This window comes from Durio zibethinus, chromosome 9 (assembly GCF_047325235.1).
Source record: "Durio zibethinus cultivar Kanyao isolate XHJ-2024 chromosome 9, ASM4732523v1, whole genome shotgun sequence".
Lineage (NCBI taxonomy): Eukaryota > Viridiplantae > Streptophyta > Magnoliopsida > Malvales > Malvaceae > Durio > Durio zibethinus.
Window position 1 is genome coordinate 3,867,522 of NC_143170.1, and position 13,183 is coordinate 3,880,704.

The 13,183-nt window shown below is 32.6% G+C and overlaps 1 long non-coding RNA gene and 2 pseudogenes across 3 annotated transcripts; 2 read left to right on the forward strand and 1 right to left on the reverse strand.

The window, feature by feature from the left end:
- Positions 1-4,351: 4,351 nt before the first annotated feature.
- Positions 4,352-5,964, forward strand: LOC111302564 (NADPH HC-toxin reductase 1-like; annotated as a pseudogene).
- Positions 5,965-7,810: 1,846 nt separating this feature from the next.
- LOC149516723 (uncharacterized) lies at positions 7,811-9,827 on the forward strand. Of its 2 annotated transcripts, none has more exons than XR_016345046.1 (2): positions 7,811-8,397; positions 9,161-9,827. It is a non-coding gene; the product is annotated as an uncharacterized LOC149516723 (long non-coding RNA). The 2 variants fall into 2 exon arrangements; XR_016345045.1 differs by having other exon boundaries at positions 7,811-8,377.
- A 209-nt stretch (positions 9,828-10,036) lies between these two features.
- LOC111307414 (putative WRKY transcription factor 53) lies at positions 10,037-11,879 on the reverse strand (annotated as a pseudogene). Its single transcript, XR_016345044.1, has 3 exons — positions 11,224-11,879; positions 10,988-11,116; positions 10,037-10,857 (listed from the first exon to the last, which is right to left on the reverse strand). The product of XR_016345044.1 is annotated as a putative WRKY transcription factor 53 (transcript).
- Between the last annotated feature and the right edge of the window lie 1,304 nt (positions 11,880-13,183).

The window sequence follows — 13,183 nt, forward strand, 5'->3', positions numbered from 1 at the left end:
ATTGTGAAAAATTTTTTTGAGTTAGGTCTTAACACCCTTACTTCAGGATTCTTCAATATGGAAAAGAAGACATCGACCCTTAATTTTTTGGTAAAAGATGGTGTTGTGGAGAGCTCTTAATGATCTATGAACTTCATCTTTCAGACTACGAAAGAGTGTTGGGTCAAGGGCTTAATGACTTTATCCCCTTTTCAAAAGGGTGCCTTAAGTTAAATTTTTTTACTCTGGGCCTTTTTAGACCTAGGTAAGTGCTGAAACAAGGAGAAGTTGAAGTCTTCATTAATGGGCATTTCTATAAAATTGAGTTAATAATTAGATAAGAACTAGGTTAAAATAAAATCTTACGAGGTTACCTTACATCTACCCTAATACTTCATCTTATTTATTATTTCAAGGGAAATCAGCTCATGGGGATCAATGAGGAGCTCTCTCAACAGGTGTACTACATTTTTTTATCTAGATCTAATAAATCTATGATAGAAAGAGCTACTGGTGTATCCATAAATATATCAAACTCATTTACTATCTCTCATGCCATAACCTCAATAATGACCCCGACCTCGATCTCACCATATTTATTCATTTTTTGCTTTTGAAGTCAAAAAAAGAATAGTTTTTAATTTTTTATAGAGCTCAGGCAATTAGTGAATAATTTTTTATTAGGTCAAGTTGTTATGTAATACCACCTCATATTGCTAAAGTACTTTTTGATAAAAAATTTCTTTAAATAGAGAGAGACTCAGAAAGAATATCTAGATATTGACAAAGAATGATAAAACCTACTATATACCGTATAGAGTTAGGAGTTAGTTGAATGATAGTTAAATTATAAGAATTAAAAATTAAAATAAACAAAGAATGAAATAAAAACATTAGACCAATCATGAATGAATCCAATATACATAGAGTCGATGTGGCTGCAATTTATCTGTAACTCAATTTGAGGAGTTTGGTATTAATATGCTATACCCCTCTCTAAAAAAAAAGAAAGGTCATATTCAGAGCTTGGATATAATAAGTTGAATACATGTTAAGACAACTTTAGGATTAGTTCTACCCTTTATTTCCCTCATCACATCCTTAGAGATCATATCGAGATCACAAAGAGTATATATAGGAACCTTAGCCAATTCATCTTACTCTGTAAGATTTTTCTCCTCGCTATCACTTTCTTCAGCTGAGGTATTCCCTTCCTTTTGTTCCTTCTCGAAACCCTTTTCATTGTCAGAATCATCACACCAGAAAACTCTAACTCTTAAGCAAGAGAAAAATGTCAAGATTGAATCACGACTAAGAGCAACATGACTCTAGGGGAAGAATGACAAGGCGGAGACCCTTTAGTAAAAGAAGTAGTCTCAACAAGAATTGACTAAGAAGGAAAAAAAGTGATAACAAGAGCATCTATAGGTAAAAGAATAGAAGTAAAAAAAACTAATGAGATTAGACCCCAAAAGGGGGAATAGCTGAATATGAAATAAAGTTAACCATAGAAGAAATATCGACCTGAAATATGGGGAAAAAGTGGAATTTATAAGTTAAAATCTATCTATGGATACTATAGGTCAAAATCTATCTAAGCACATAGTTCTTCTATACTCAAAACCCATTCTCCTCTTATTCGAGCATTATTCACATTTTGTTGCTGCCCTTCTTTAGACATTGAGTTGAACCAAAAGGCCACCCTCTAATAATCATGACCTCTAATTGTTGATGGAATCAAGTCATCATCGTCTTACCCAAGCTGACCTCTCTAGGTTCTACCCTAAACTCCTAACTTCCCTAAAATTAAAACTAGAAAACATAATTAAAAGTACATATTGAAAAAAGCAAAAAAAAAAAAAAAAAGAGCAATAAGAAAAACAACTTTAAGGTTGGAAAGCTTTTGAGGTCAAAAAATTTAGATTGAACGGATAGCAAAGAAAAAAGAAATGTGGAAAATGAAAGCCCTAATGGCCCTTTATATAGCCACTTTGCATATCAAATGAATGGCATAGATTATGCCACATGCTAGAGCAAATATGGAAATATGTCTTTTCATCTTTTTTTTTAATTTTTTCGCTCAAATTACCTTTCTCCTCATTTAATGCCATTAGACCAATCAAACTAGAATAACCAGACCAGACAACTCCTTAAGATATACCGGATGCCCATTCATCGTTAGAGTTCAAAATAGAGACTTGAATCCAAACTCTTAAAATAAAACACAAAGTCTCATGTCGACTAGACGAACTCCAACACTAATCTGGAATCACCTTGAACAATTAACACCGCGATGACCCTCAAGCATATTATGCACTTAACCCAAAACATACACGCAAGATCAGATTGCCACAAGGTTAGATCATGACTTAACGTTAATTGTTTCCCAATGCTGACCTTGACTGTGACATTGATTGCAAAAAATCAATTCCACTTCATCTTCCTTTGCTTATTGGCACACACATAGTGTATCGATCACAAACCCAATAGTCTAATATTTAGACTACTTAAGGGGAGGATAGAATATTGGGAGCATTTGATGGTTAAAAGGGTATAGTGGTTTATTTCCTTATTAAAAGCCTTCAACAAACAATCATAGATAATTTCGATATTTATGCCAACCTGACATGCCAGGTCATCAGGTCAACCTGACATATTCAATGCCATATCAGCTGACCATGTTCTTTTGTCCCCTGATGGTATCTTATCTTTCATCTATATATATAAATGTCTAGATATTATTAAGGCAAGTTCAATCTACTCCGATTCCTTTTACTACTTTCTTTTTTACTTCATTCATTTTGACTTATGTATTAGAGTATAAATATAAAAAATACTCTCTACCTTTATCTGTAACCATATTTTTCTTTTATCTTTTCAGGAATATCTTGAAATCAGAGTCGTACACAAACACATTATCATGAACAAAAAAAAATCCACTACCAACTTTTCATATTCACGTTTACATGTTCGTTCTTGTCATTTTCAAATACCAGAACTCTGAACTCTGGTAGCTGTTTCTCTTGTACAAGATATCTCATGTTAAAAGTGAACACTCGTTTAGTTTTTGAGCTCTGTTTAATAAATTATTAGATGTTTTCAAAATTTTCTTTTCAAGAAAAAAAGAAGAAATATTTAAATTTTAATGATATAGTTCTTTTTATTGTGCTTTCTACTCACTTTAAATATTATTTAATAAATATTTTTAATAAAAAAATGTTGAGTTTTAGTGGTATCATTTTTCACTTTATCAATAAAAAACTTGATTAAAAAAACAAAATTTTGCTTTTTTAGAATTTGTTTTTTTATAGATTGTCAATATAATTTTTTTTTTTTAATTTTATAAGTGGAGTTAGATTACATCTTCAACACACATTTCATTTATTTTTTAATTAATATATATTTTTTATATTTTAAAAGATATATATCACCTTACTAACTTTATTAGTAGAGTTTAAATCTCCACTTTCCATAATGATTTTTTTTTAATAGACGTTAATGAACATAGCTGCATATCTTTTACCTAAAAATTCTGTATGATTTTGAAATAATTCTTACTTTGTCATGATTAGACTTGCTCTAAACAATTATGTGACCCTTGCTTTGAGATGAATATGACTGCATTGTTAACGTTATTTTGGCCAAATCTAATATACTATATCAAAAACCTTGGCAGTGAAAGAGGCATTGAGCTATGACGATAATCCTGATAGCAAGTTAGAAGTTGTAACGCTTATCTGCGGTGCTGTGGGAGGTGAGACTACTCTGCCTTGCGTGCCTTCAGGTGTGAAATCTATTATTTCACAGCTTTCAGGAAAACTAGCTACTCTCAAATCTCAAGGCATTAGGATGGTTGCAAGAACTTCTGGGATCAATTCCACTGGTGTTTGTGATGCACATATCTTCTGCATGGAAAAACCATCCATCGCAGATCTCTAAGAAAAACGGTAATATATATATAAGATTAAAATAATGGGTTGATGGTACAATTGGACAAAAACTTTCTTCCTCTCGGGTAAAGGACATACCATAGATTACTATCAGGAACGAAATGTTGTTGAACCCAAAGCATGAATATTGATTGCAATTTGCCGTCCACCATAGGTCAGTCAATTGGTCAACTTTCATTTTCTTCTAATAATAACAAAAACCCAATGCTAAATGACAATTTGTGCATCGATTGGTTTGGCCGGCCTTAAGCTCGAATTTTTAATGCGTCTACTTTAACCTGATTTCCTGCACAGCTCAGGCAAATGACACCTTAAAAGCTCCTGCCCTTTGCTTGGGGTAAGGTATACACTGGTTATACTTGCTTACCTCATCAACTACTCTCAAAAAAGAAAAAGAAAAACAGCCAAAAGAAAGTATCGGAATGGAGTAGAAAGCTAATATCAAGGTCTGTGTTACCGGAGGTGCTGGATATATTGCTTCTTGGCTTATTAAGAAGCTCCTATAGAAAGGCTACAGCTACATTATCCTTGCCACCCTCAGAAACTTGGGTTTCCCTTTCTTTTCCCTATCCATCGCTGTTTCTCTTTTTCTTTATGTCGTGCTCTTGCAGCTATCTCATAGACTTTAATTTCAATAAAATTGCAGAGAACAAATCAAAAGTTGGCATTCTTAAGTCCCTCCCTGGTGCAGAGACCAATCTAGTGTTGTTTCAAGCTGACATATACAACCCCGATCAGTTTGAAAGAGACATTCAAGGCTGTGAATTTGACTTTCATATAGTTAGTCCAATGGTTCATGACACCCAAAGCTCAATGGTTAGTTACTTAATCAAATAATTAGCTCATCATCAAAGTTATTTCCAATTTGTCTTACCTAATTGTAGATGCATTATAAAGTTCTGGTGATAACTTTTTGTGTATTTGTAATAGTTAAAGATACAACTGAAGCAGCTGTTTCCGGTGTGAGAGCCATTGCTGACTCTTGCATCCGGTCCCAAACAGTTAAACGACGCATCTAAACTGCTTCTGTGATGGCATCCTCACCACTAACTGAAGACAGACTTAAATTGAAATCTTTCGCAAGACACCTGTTGATATGTTATTTACTTACTGGAATGCAGTTACGCTGGTATATATAATTTCTGGTATATATAATTTGTTTCTTCTCTTTGAATTTTCTGATATATATCAATAAGTAATGTCTCAGATTAATTCATTTTACGAGTTTGAAATTCTCTTTTCTTTCTTTCTTGGCTGCAACTATTGACTCTTAATTAGGCATACACAAGATCAAAAACGTTAGCAGAGAAAGAGGCATTGAGCTACAACTAAAAAAATAATGGCAAGTTAGAAGTCGTAAGCAAAAGAGACTCTTCTTTCCTACGTGCCCTTAAGTGTGGAAGTAACTTTAGCACGCCTAACAGGGAAATTGTTTTCTGTGGAGGGATTGAGACTTATGCTAGAAATTCGTGGATCAGTTCCACTTGTACACATCGATGATATTTGCGATGCACATATCATTTGCTTGGAGAAACCATCCTTGAGAGGCAGATTCCTTTGTGCAGCAGCTAATCCAACCATCAGAGAAATTGCAACGTATTTTCGAGAAAATTATCCACACTATGACACAACAGAAGAGTACATAATAAATAAATAAAATCTTAACACCCAAATTCTATTTATAATTCTTAGGAATCAGGAAAAAATTTTATAGAAATATGGTTCTCTCTCACTCTATATATTTGCATATATAAATAATTATAGTCCATATATTATTTGATTGATTCAATGCACAGGCTCTTGGGGGAAGTAAAGAAAGGCATTGCATGTGACTCCAGCAAATTGGTGAAGATGTGTCTTTAGTAAAAATACGACATCAAGAAAATATTAGATGATAGCGTCAAATGTGGAAGGCGACTGTGAGCTGTATTTCTCAATTAGTGATGACATCGTGATCAAGCCATCACTAGGATTTGATTTGGTACTAGTAAAAAACTGTTGTAGTGTGTATAATTAAGTAAATGGCAAATACAACAAATGGCATTAATTGTTACGAGCTAGTGATATATTGGTTTTAATTCCTAATTGTCACCAGGTTATTGCCTCTTAATTTGTTAGCGGATTATGACTCTTGATATATTGTTTTGCCTCGAAATAGAAAATATATACAAGACTGTGGTAAATACATTAAAATATTGCTATCAAATGGTACATTCATATATATATATATAGGAACTTAAGTGAAAAATATTAAAATCTTTATGAATTATTATAAAATTTAAAAATTTTCCTTCGGACAAACGGTCAGGTACTTTCTGGTAAGATTTGCTGTCTGAATCTTGGCTTCAGTCACCATCCCTCGCCAATAAATGTTGGTTTGCTTCAACCACTTGTTCGCTTGTTTGGACTTCCATGGCCTCTCCCATTTCTATTCTTCTTGTTATTTGAATGTTGAGAAGTCCGTGCCAAGTTCATTCGTTTAAGCGACAAAGCAGAATAAAATTATATTATCCTTTGAGGAAACAATTAGCAGACGGGAAGGGCTCAATCCGTTAACATAATACAGCAACTAAGCTAGCTAATATAACAGCAGCAACTGAAGTCCCACAAGCTCCTACAAAAATCCAAAAATGGGCCTTCCTGATTAAATATACATTCTTTATTTCCTTACGGCTATACCTATATACAGGCCTCGCCCAGTTTAATATGCCCAGCTCATAAATAAATGGGCCTGATTGATGGGAGATTAAGAATTTAAAATCCAAAATCTAACATATCAAACTTTTCTAAGGGTTAAATATAAAAAAGTCTCTATATTTTATATATATATATATATATTTTAAAGTTGGTATCTAAAAAAATAAAATTTTTAAGTTGATTTTTTAATTTTTATTTTATCATCTATTTTGATATATAAAATTAATATCATTAATCTAACTTATTAATATGACATAAATATTTAATAGGATTTTGACAAATATCAAAAAGTTTAATTAGCACCACAATATCAATTGTCACATCAATATTAAAAAAATTTCAAAGATTCACAAAAAATCCAAAAAAAAATTCTAAAAATTAAAAAAAAAATCTTAAATGTTTTAAAAATTAAAATACTTAAAAATTTAAAAAAAAATTATGAAAACTTAAAAATTTTAAAAAATCTCAAAATTTTAATAAAAATCCAAATTTTTTCAAAAAATTAAAATTAAAAAAATAAAATTTTCTTAAAATACAAAAAAAATCACAAAACTAAAAAATTGAAAATAACAAAAATCTAAAAATTTTTGAAAAAATCTAAAAATTTTTACAAAATTGTAAAAAAATTTTTAAATTTATGAAAAATTTTCATTTTTTTACTGCTACAATTTTAAATTTTTATATATTTATGAATTTTTTAGATTTTTGTGAATATTATTGGATTTTTAATATAAATTTTATTTTTTATTATTTTTATTATTCAAAATTTTTTTAGTTTTTGCATATTTGATTTTTTTGAAAATTTTTAATTTTTTAAACAATTTTTTAATTTTTTTAAAATTTTTAAAAAATTTTAGGTTTTTTTTAATTTTAAATTTGTTTAAATGAAGATTTTTTATTTAAAATTTTTAAGTTTTATTTAATTTTAAGAACTTTTTATTTTTATTAATATTTTCATTTTTTTGAACTTTTCAAGAATTTTTTTGAATTTTTTAAGTTTTAATAATTTTTTTAATATTTATAATTTTTAAAAATATTTCATATTTTTTAATTTTTTTATAATTTTTAAAAATATTTCATATGTTAAAAAGATAATTACAATTTTTTTATTAATATTAACGTGATAATTGCTAATATGATTTTGATTAAAATTTTAACACATTAATATTATATTAATTTTTCATGCCATGTTAATAAATTGATTAATACAACTAATTTGAAATATCAAAACAGATGATAAATTAAAGTAATAATTGTAATTTTTTAAATATTAAATTGACAAAAAATACATAATAGATAAGCTATTTTTATATTTACCCCTTTCTCTTTTCGACAGTGTTCTCAAACCCAAAGTCCGAACTCCAAAGCAAGAAATTAGAACTAAAGATAAATTTCAGTTGTGTAGAATCTTTGTCTAAACTACCCAATTATCTTGTCACTGTAACATGTCCGTGTTCTTTTTTTTTTTTTTTTCCACAATCACCAAGCAATCCCAAGTAAATCAAGCGGAGATTTCAGCAGTTACAGAGATGGAAAAGTTGTTTAGAGGAAAGGAGGAATTTTACGTGGGTAGTTACTGCCTATGGATCCATGGGCACCAAACATTGACTCAGAAAACATTGCTTCACAGCTTTTTTCAGTTTTTTTGTTCCCATACATTTGGTTCTTGTACTTTATCACCAAGTCCAAGTCTTCTCCAAAGCTTATCCTTTTTGGCTTCCACTTCTTGCTTGCCTTAGTGTGTGCCACCAGTGAGTTTTCTGGGATATATGTAATTCTTTCTCAGATCCTTTAATTGTAATAACTGCTACTATGAGGTTACTTTGTGCTCTATCTTTTGTTCTAAACTTCAGAAATGAGGTGAATTTTGACTTGTGAGTAAGGGATCGATCCTCTTTGCCATGAAATAAAGAAATTAGCTTTTGGGCAAAAAGTAGGATGAAATTACTCATATTAGCAGGATGTAGACGAAGTGATAAGATTATTAGTTGCCCTTTGTTGATGATTTTACAAGAAACCCACTTTGTTGATAAAGCCATCAATGTTGAGATACCATCCTTTTAGCATATATCTCCTGGTTTTATCAGATTGTATAATTGACATGTTAGATATTTGAATTTAATATGTTCATGCTACCTTTTATTTTTAGGATAATTATATACTACATTTTGAGACTCTGAATTGATGGCTTTTCACAGCTTAGGGCAGAGATGAATAATGTGACTGAGGCATATGCAAGCTGTAACATTTCTGTTAGAATGGTAGAAAATTTGGTGTTTGCTTTTGCTTATTTAAAAACCGGGGGCAGGCATCAGCTGCTTGTTTCCAATCCAAGCCATCTATATATTCTACCATGTGATTTCTTCTTAGTTGTGAGGCTGGAGAATACTATGAAATACTATTCATGTTTTATCAGCACGAATCATTGGAGTAGCTCTTCTCATAGATTTATCTTTTTAAGCTGCTATTCATTTTTGTTTTTGCTTCATTTTTCCAAGCTTTAAGCATATTTAATCCATGCCAATATTATCCAGTTCCTTGGCTACTTTATCAGTAGAGATGGGCAGCATGAAGTACACAATTAAGCCCAAAGCAAACAGAAAAGAAATGAGAGTAGGTACAAAATGTGGCTTCATTCAATTTAGTGTTGTACAAATTTTCTTACTTTGGATGCTTTTCTTCTGCAATTTGATTTCGCTATTGGTGGCTTTGTTTCATCTCTACTAATTTCCTTTATATTGGTCTTTTTGACTTCATGTTTAATAAGCAGTCCCAGCTAGAATATATGGTAAGTTCTCATCAATAAACAAGAATTACTTTGACACATTGATTTTTACACATGAATGCCAAATTGTGACTCTATCCATGCAGTTGAAGCAGCAAAGGTTATGGTACTTCCTCGTTTAACGTGGATAGTTACGTGGAGGGGATGAATCACTTCTCACTTTAACCAACTTGTTCATTGTCTTGGGGTTGAGAAAAGCTCTTAGTTGTAAGTTTCCAATCTAGAATTATTGATGCTACAGAGGTTTCACCTTGTCCTCATTTTATAAATATCTCTTTTAGGCACCACTACTGGGTTTTATTTGTGTTTGTATTCCATCCGTTAAGCGTCAAGACAAGCAATGTTGTGTCTACTAAAGGGATCATTGCAATGTAAATTCTTTTTCCCCTGTATATACAGATTTTTCTCTTCTCGAATCCGGGATTTGTTACATTTACACAATACGATGTTGTGAACAATTTTTTTTTTAAATGGCCATTGCTTAACACTCATTTGCAAATTGCAATGAAGTTGCAGCAAGTGTTGAAGGACATTTGCATTATTTATGTGTTTCACCAGAAGGTTTCTATATGCAACATTATTCGTTTTGGTAATAATCTACGTACTAATATTATTGCAACTGCGATTAGAACAAATGTCAAAACTTGTTATCCAAGGAAATTTATTGCAACCAACATTAAATTGAAAGAGACTTATCTATTCTACAAAAGCTCTTGGCGTAACACAAAGATAGGATGAACAGATTCAACCAGCTAATCCGCTAAGTGGAACGGGAATTTAACATCTAGCATTACTCTTATTTGGATTGTGAAAAAGAATTAGGAGAAAAATCCCGGGGTGTCGAAAGGGAAATTTGGATCCAACTCTACTTGATCAAGTGAGAAATCCAAGTCCATAATTGGAGAATTGGTGGCTGAAGTTTTGGCTGAAATCAACTCCGTGGGATCAGATTCAGAATGTTGTGTATTAAGAATCCCTCCGAAGTTGTTCATCTGAGAATGAGAAGCTGAAAAGTAGTTAAATTCAGGTGTAGCAGAAGACATGAAAGGGGAAGAGAAGCTGCCTAATATATCGTTGTTCTCAAGCACTCCTGAAGGTGAAAAACAATAGTTTTGGCTCTTAAGGCACCCAAATGATGCTGAAGGAAAAGAGAAGGATGGTGCCATCTCTTTATTGTCTAAGCCCTCAGTATTGACCATTAGGCCTTTTCGAATAGTTAAGAGGATATCTTGTGATTGAAAATGTTGGTTGTTATTATCAAGGTTGTATGGTTTATGTTCTTGTTTTTCGGGTGATGCTGGTGGTGGAACTGCCTGGTTGCCATGGGCACATGTGTGAGTTCCTCTGTAAGTAACCTCAAAGATGGAGGGATCTTCATCTGATCTCTGGACTTGCTTTGTAGCCAAGCAGTTCTTAGTGTTACGGTAGGTGCATCTGTAATAGCTTCTGCAAAAGCAAACAATCACTCCATCACTAAATAGAAGTGAAGAGATATAAAAGGATAAAAAAAAAGGCTTTTTGTATGCTTAATAGATGAGTAGATGACTCAAGCAGGATAAGAGAAAAGACTTATCACCTAGGATATTTGGCTCCGAGGATATCTTTTTGCCCATATTTTCTCCAGTTGAAGCCATCATCCTGATGTCCCTCCAGCAGGCTTTCAGAACTAACTTTCACCTGATTCGTCCATCTAGGCAACATCTTTCTGCAAAACCAATTCCAAAAACATGTTCCACGAATCATTAGCATCAAATTAACTCATAAATTTGCAACAACATACACGAATATAGCAACTTGTAGCTTGCAATTCACCTCTTCTTTGACACATCTCGGACATCCTGGTTATCTAAATCATCACTCCGCGGGCTGCCGTTGATGGATAGAGGAGACTCAGGGACGCCAGATGTTGTTCCCACATTCTGTTGAGGCTGTCCTATTGGCCCACTCAATTTCAAAATCAGAAGAGCTCTCTCATAGGAAGACAAAATCTCCTGTACTAACAAATCCCTGGATTCAACAGAAGATGCTGCACCCAAATGCATCCTTAACTGGTTTGCTAATTCCATTCCTTGAATCAGCTCACTGATCAGTGTCCCCTGCTCCCCGTTCCATCTTGGCTCCATTTTTTTCTTCTTTTTACAGTTCTCACGGTAAGATTTTACAGGAAATTGAGAGGGATTTCTTGTCTGAAACTTGGAAGTGCTAATTCATAACACTACCGCTTCCGAATATGCTAGACGGGGAAAATTTGGTTATCAAGAAGCAAAAGCTTTCCCCTAAGGAACACGATCAGAAGCAGCCAAAGGGATTGAAACAACCTGAATAGTGAAGAGCAAGAAGCAACAACCATGGAACTTGGCCTGAATGAAAGTTGATTATGTAACCAAAGGTTGAACTGTTGAAACTTGTTTTTGTTGAGCTTGAGCAAGCCAAGGGAGAGTAGGAGAGTGAAAGCTTTTGGTTTTGAAAAAGAAAATGAAGGTCTGGGCTTTTAAAGGGCAGGTTGAGGGAATGTAGAAAGTTTGAAGTTTGACTGACAGAAACCGAGTTTTTCAGCATAGACCAGTCTTTGGTCATATGATAATTTAGAAGTAAAGAGTGGGAGTGTGTCCAAACTCCAAATTCTGACCAATTCTTCCTTCAAATTACTTCTCCAAATGGGACCCCCTCTTTCATCATTTGCCCTTTTGTGACGCGAATGGTAAAGATTAAAAAAAGAAACCATAGAGTAATAGAAAAAAAAAATCAAGAAAATCAGAGTTGAAGCTCAATAGAAGGGCGGACCAAGAAATTTCAAACCATGTTCCGCGTCATTACTCTGCTCTTACGAATTTCCATGTGGGGAAAAGTGAGCTTTCGAACCCACTTATTCATCTGCTAATCGATGTTAGATTCCTCACGTGCCTTTAAGTTTTATTATTTTTTAATTGGGGGGGGGGGGGGGGGGGGATGAAGGGATTTTCAATATCAATTTTTTACGATGAACTCGGTCCAGCCATTGACAATCCTTGAGCCAACCGGACCTGAATTCTTTCTAATTTTTTCTAGAGGGATTGCCCTGTTTCCATGATCAAACAAATTCAACACGATTCTTGTTACTTTGGAAACCGCACAATTCTTTTTGTTTTACTAATGGGCAATTTTCAAAACAACCGAACTCTTGTTCCATTCGGAGATCGTGGTTGAAAGTTTCATCAGAGGCAGAAATTTCACCGTATTGTAGCCCTCAAGGCATCACCCAATTCATAATTTCATTTTATATATATTGAATTCCCAACCTAACCCAACAACCCTTCTCTAATTAAGAAAAAAACATTTAATAAACCTAAAAAATATATATTTAAAGTGACTAAACTGCAGCTTTCAATGTGATTATAAACCCCATTATTGGATAGAGGTTTGACTTAATTGTCTTCTAGGGTTCTTTCTATATTTTATTTAGGATAATATTATGATCGAATAAGAAACATATATACATATAAATGTTGTATGATAAAATTTTTAAAAGTAAAAAAATTAAATGATTTTTTATAAAATTAAAAAAAATGATGTGAGAAAAAAACATGTGTATATAATTTTTTATTGGATTTGTTGAGCTTTTATTTTATTTTATTTGTAAATGCCATGAGATGGACATGAGCAAGACCAATGGAGTTGGCAGTGTCCCCTCGGACTGAGAGGCATCCAATAAAATTGGAACGGATAAATCTTCACGTCATAAATTTAAGGAGAGACAATGTTTTGTTTGTTGGATCTTCAACGTGAAACTTGT